Genomic DNA, 6,000 nt, shown 5'->3' with positions numbered 1-6,000 from the left:
TTAGTCTGACAAAGCGAAGGCTGAGGGGGGATATGATTGCTATCTTCAAATATATCAGAGGGGTTAATACAAGGGAGGGAGAAGAATTATTCCAGCTTAGTACAAATGTGGACACGAGAACGAATGGATACAAACTGGCCGGGGGGAAGTTCAGGCTTGAAATTAGACGAAGGTTTCTGACCGTCAGAGGGGTGAAATATTGGAACGGCCTTCCGAGGGAAACGGTGGGGGCGACGGACCTGTCTGGTTTTAAGATTAAGTTGGATAAGTTTATGGAGGGAATGGTTTAATGGTAAAACATAGTAGACGAGGAAAACCAAGCAATGGTACATGAATAGCATAATGGCCAACAAGGGTCAGGCTAGAGACTCTTGCCTATATGCTCGGGGTATTACTGATCGCCATATTTGGGGTCGGGAAGGAATTTTCCTCCAGGGTAGATTGGCTGAGCCTCTGGAGGTTTTTCGCCTTCCTCCGCAGCATGGGGCAGGGATCACTAGCAGGAGGGTCTCAGCCGATTGAAGTCACTAAAACACAGGATTGGGGACTTCAACGGCAGAGTCCAGGGAAGGGTCTTGCGGCCTGCAGCATGCAGGGGGTCAGACCAGATGATCATAATGGTCCCTTCTGACCTTAAAGTCTATGAGTCTATGATCTGGAGTCCTGGGTTAGCAACAGCTGTTTAAATGACTGTTGCTAGCATACTTTCAAATGCAGTGTAGGAAGGGCACAGAAGAATGCAGAACCGGCTGAACAAGTCTGGCATCTCTGACATCTGGTTTGGAATCTAGACTAGCTGAACAACAACCAGGTTATCTCCGGCAGCCAACCCTGCTGCTGTTTCTTTCTAAATCCTTCACCAGCAAAACTACTGCCCAGGTCAGAGGTTTTGTTCTAAAGTCTCACAAGGTGTAACTGGGCACTGACGAGGCAGTGCGTTCTGATTTAATTACAGTGCTTGTACAGGTTGTTGCGTTATAAGCGGGTTCCTTTCCTGTTCTAGGAAAAGTTGCATGGTAGAAACCTAGTCTAGTTGGAGTCTTCTGCTATCAGTGTGTCACTAACATTCTTGCAGGTGAAGTGCTGTGCAGGCAGGCGTGTGAAATATGTACAGGGAATCTAGCAAAACTCAGCTGAATCCAGGCTGTCTTCTCAGTCTGTAATGTGATCCCACAAGTAATCTGGCCAGGGATGCTGTGATAAAGTGGTGGCCTGTACATGGATTATTGGAGTCAATAAAACAAATGGGGTCCAAGTATGTGGCTGGATGGAAATACGTATTAGTGTGTGTGTGTGGTGGGGGAGGGGGGATCATTGCATAGCAGGGCATCCTGTGACATGGGATCAATCATATGTTCGTTATTGCTTCAGCACAAAGGAGCTGAGTTAAGAGGATGGGGTGACAATACCACTTCACTGTTGCTACATGTACTAAATGTGTAGTAGTTCAAAGAACACTGGCTCATGCTGTCGCACCACAGGCCCTGCTGGCTTTGGAGAGTCAGAGCCATCATGTTGGGTAATGTTTTTAAAGAGATCATGTTTTACCAAAACCCCATGGAACTGATACTTTTTCTTGCTTTCCACCACTTCTGACTCTTGATCTACTTTTAATACATTTTACACCTTCAAACTATGGTAGAAGCACTTACCTTCAATGGTCCTGGTGGGTGGGTGATAGTCAACTCAGTCATATAGGTGAGGGAAACTGAGGCACAGCCGTGCAGTGATTTGGCCAAAGTCAGCTGTGGACAGATTGAGAATAGAGCCCAGCTGATCCCACATCCCAGTCGTGCATTCAGACCACTAGATAACGGTGTCTCACCTGAAAGCTGGCTCAGTGGCTGTCTCATTTCCACTCTCACTGCTCTTCGTTGTGCACTGCGTAATTCCACAGCCTGATGCTTGTGGCGGGATTTGTTCACCCACATGGAAGTGATTATGCAAAAGCAAAATCTCTTCCAACATTTAGACACAGAGCTCGGTAATTCACCATGATGGAAAAGGAAATGCAATAAAAGAACATTTGCATAGGCTGTTCCGCTCATTAGCTTCCTGAGGTGCAGAGGCTCTTTAACTGGAAATTTCCTTCCTCTTTGTGGGCTCGGCTCACCAAGCCTCCTCTGTTGGTGTACTTGTGTGAGTTCAAGGGGTGGTCTCAGGTAGGCTCAGTGCAAGATTTGGGTTCACTTTTAAGCAAAAGTGGCTTTATAAAACCCTTAGTAGGAGCCCTTCTACTCTCCTTAGCATCCATGGAAACAAATCTTTGGGGGTTAAATAAGCCTGAGGAACTAGCCTGGGACTCTGGAGATTCACGTTCAGTTCCATTTTCTGCCACAGACTTCTTGTCTGACCTTGGGCAAGTCACTTATCACTCTGTGCCCCATTGCAAGACATCTGTGGTGAAGCTTGTGAGGCACGTGGGTACTACGGTACTGTAGAAGTATGTAGAAATCTGTGTAGTGGCCGCAACCCAAACACAGCAGAACTGTGCGAGCTGCCGTCTTACTACGTCCTGTTGCTTCAATACCTCCAAAACCAATCCTTTCCTCGCTGTCTCTACTTTTGCTTTGATTATTGTAACCTTTCCTCACTGCCTCTCAACTCTCCCCCTGCCCAATCTGTTCAAAGTGCAGTTAGCTTCCTCTTCCCTTTTCAGCCAAGTCATGCCATCCCACGTGCCTACTCAAGTCCCTTCGTCGGCTTTCTGTCTTCTCCCACGTCTGATTCAAGTTCACTCTCCTTGCTTGGCATAATCTGACCCCCTCCCCAGCCTGTCTGTTCTCATTTTCTAGTTCCCCATTCGGAAACTCTTCCCAGTCCTCCCTCTGGCCTCTTCCCCACTCACGGCTTCCTGTATGTTCTCAGGCTGCCCTTACCCCTGGACCGCTCTCCTCTGTCAGCCACTTCTAATTCCCTTCTTCCTCAAGCAGTCTTTCCTATTTCTCCTCCACACTCGGCCTCCTTTGAACTCCTATCTAGTGACTTGTCTTATTTTGTTCAGACTAAGCTCTGAAGGGCAGGAAATGTGTATAAATAATACCGTAGAACTAGAAAGTGACATACGGCATGCATATGACTTAACATGATTTATAACCAGAAAAATAATAGGGAAATACCTTTACACTATAGAGCTGGCCTTCCTAATTGTTATTTGTGGTGTTACTGTCTAGAGCAGGGGTGGGTAAACTATGGCCCGGGGGCTGCATCTGGCCCTTCAGTTGTTTTAATCTGGCCCTCAACCTCCTGTCGGGGAACAGGGTCCGGGGCTTGCCCCGCTCCATGCGTGCCATGGCTCTGTGCAGCTCCCGGAAGCAGCAGCATGTTCCCCCCCCTCCGGCTCCTATGCGTAGGGGCAGCCAGGGGGCTCCGCAAGCTGTCCCTGCCCCAAGCACTGCCCCCGCAGCTCCCATTGGCCAGCAACCACAGCCATGGGAGCTGCAGGGGCGCTGCCTATGGATGGGGCAGCGCACAGAGCTACCTGGCCATGCTTCCGTGTAGGAGCCAGAGGGGGGACATGCCGCTGCTTCCGGGAGGTGCTTGAGGTAAGCGCCACCTGGAGCCTGCACCCCTGACCCCCTCCCATGCCCCAACCCCCTACCCCAGCCCTGATCCCCCTCCCACACCCTGAATTCCTGATTTCTGGCCCCACCCCAGAGCCCGCACCCCCAGCCAGAGCCCACACTCCATCCCCCAATTTCGTGAGCATTCATCACCCTCCTTACAATTTCCATACCCAGATGTGGCTCTCGGGCCAAAAAGGTTGCCCACCCCGGTCTAGAGGCCTGCTTGATTATTTGCAGTTTAAATAAGGTTATTTTAGTAGGCGAGAGATGGAAAATGTGTTATACGTATGGATAGGATTTATTCTGTTTGTGTGGAAATGTGAATTAGGTTTGTTACAAAGGATAAACATCTCTATCATTGATTGTTGATGACAAAAGTCTAAAGTGACACTTTATTGTACAAGTTGAGATGTGGTAAGCAACTTAGTGCAAAAATAGACTTTTAAAACCTCTAGCCATCTGTTAATAACATAGGGAAGGGTATTTGTTTTTTAAAGAGAAATAAGCATAGATTACAAATAATTATGTATATTGTGTGACTCTTCCCAGTTTGTTTGACTGTATTTATAATGTGCTCATCACATGAGTCTAAGTTTGATGGCTCTTCTTTGGAGCCAGTCATCCAACTGTCTGCAAAGCGAGTTTGTGTTGATATGGTGTAACCACGTAACCATTTTGCTAATGCACATGCCAGAGCGTAAAGTGTGGTTAAGGACTGTACAGAGAACATAAATATGAGCAGATCTGTTAGGGGTGAGGAAGTGAGTTTATGTGGGAATGAAGGTAAACGAACAGATGAGGCACTGGGGTATAATGACCATGATGAAGAAAAAGGCAGAGGCTGAAATCACAGACCGTAAACCCTAAACTAAAGATATGGATTTAAGTTAACCAGCAGCTAGGAATAGGCGGCTGAGGGAAGAGAAAACTAATCATAGAATCATAGAATATCAGGGTTGGAAGGGACCTCAAGAGGTCATCTAGTCCAACCCCCTGCTCAAACCAGGCCCAATCCCCAACTAAATCATCCCAGCCAGGGCTTTGTCAAGCCGGGCCTTAAAAACCTCTAAGGAAGGAGATTCCACCACCTCCCTAGGTAACCCATTCCAGTGCTTCACCACCCTCCTAGTGAAATAGTGTTTCCTAATATCCAACCTACACCTCCCCCACAGCAACTTGAGACCATTGCTCCTTGTTCTGTCATCTGCCACCACTGAGAACAGCCGAGCTCCATCCTCTTTGGAATCCCCCCCTCAGGTAGTTGAAGGCTGCTATCAAATCCCCCCTCATTCTTCTCTTCTGGAGACTAAACAGTCCCAGTTCCCTCAGCCTCTCCTCATAAGTCATGTGCTCCAGACCCCTAATCATTTTTGTTGCCCTCCGCTGGACTCTTTCCAATTTTTCCACATCCTTCTTGTAGTGTGGGGCCCAAAACTGGACACAGTACTCCAGATGAGGCCTCACCAATGTCGAATAAAGGGGAACGATCATGTTCCTCGATCTGCTGGCAATGCCCCTACTTATACAGCCCAAAATGCCGTTAGCCTTCTTGGCAACAAGAGCACACTGTTGACTCATATCCAGCTTCTCGTCCACTGTGACCCCTAGGTCCTTCTCTGCAGAACTGCTACCTAGCCATTCGGTCCCTAGTCTGTAGCTGTGCGTGGGATTCTTCCGTCCTAAGTGCAGGACTCTGCACTTGTCCTTGTTGAACCTCATCAGGTTTTTTTTGGCCCAATCCTCTAATTTGTCTAGGTCCCTCTGTATCCGATCCCTACCCTCTAGTGTATCTACCACGCCTCCCAGTCTAGTGTCACTGCAAACTTGCTGAGAGTGCAGTCCACACCATCCTCCAGATGATTAATAAAGACATTAAACAAAACCGGCCCCAGGACCGACCCCTGGGGCACTCCGCTCGAAACCAGCTGGCAACTAGACATGGAGCCATTGATCACTACCCGTTGAGCCCGACGATCTAGCCAGCTTTCTATCCACCTTACAGTCCATGACTTGATTCATGTCAGATCTAACTGACCTGGCTGTTTCCCTGGTGTAGGGTGCCCCGACAGCAGTGGGGTGATATGAAAAAATATGATTATAACAGTTTCTCCAGGCAGCTTGGTATTTCCTGTACTGAAGCAGGTCGGGGAAACAGGTTGGGGACTAGAGAAGTCACGCACTATTGAACTAGTGAATTACTGTAGCTAAACTGACTCTACCGACCTTGGTTGTTGATCATTAACAATCCAGAAATGACCCCGCTGTTAATCTACAACAGGGTCCAGCAGATGCCAAACAATGGGCAGTCACAATGGCTGGTAAAGGAGATTGAAAATGTTCCAAACATTAGACTGGGACAGGAGGGAGGTGTGTTTTGGTGTCTACAGTTAGAAATTTATTTCCACATGTAGGCATCTAAATAGAAGTGATCTGA

Source organism: Trachemys scripta, chromosome 2 (assembly GCF_013100865.1).
Source record: "Trachemys scripta elegans isolate TJP31775 chromosome 2, CAS_Tse_1.0, whole genome shotgun sequence".
NCBI lineage: Eukaryota > Metazoa > Chordata > Testudines > Emydidae > Trachemys > Trachemys scripta.
The sequence above is the reverse complement of the archived record's forward strand: the minus strand, read 5'-3'. Positions refer to the sequence as shown.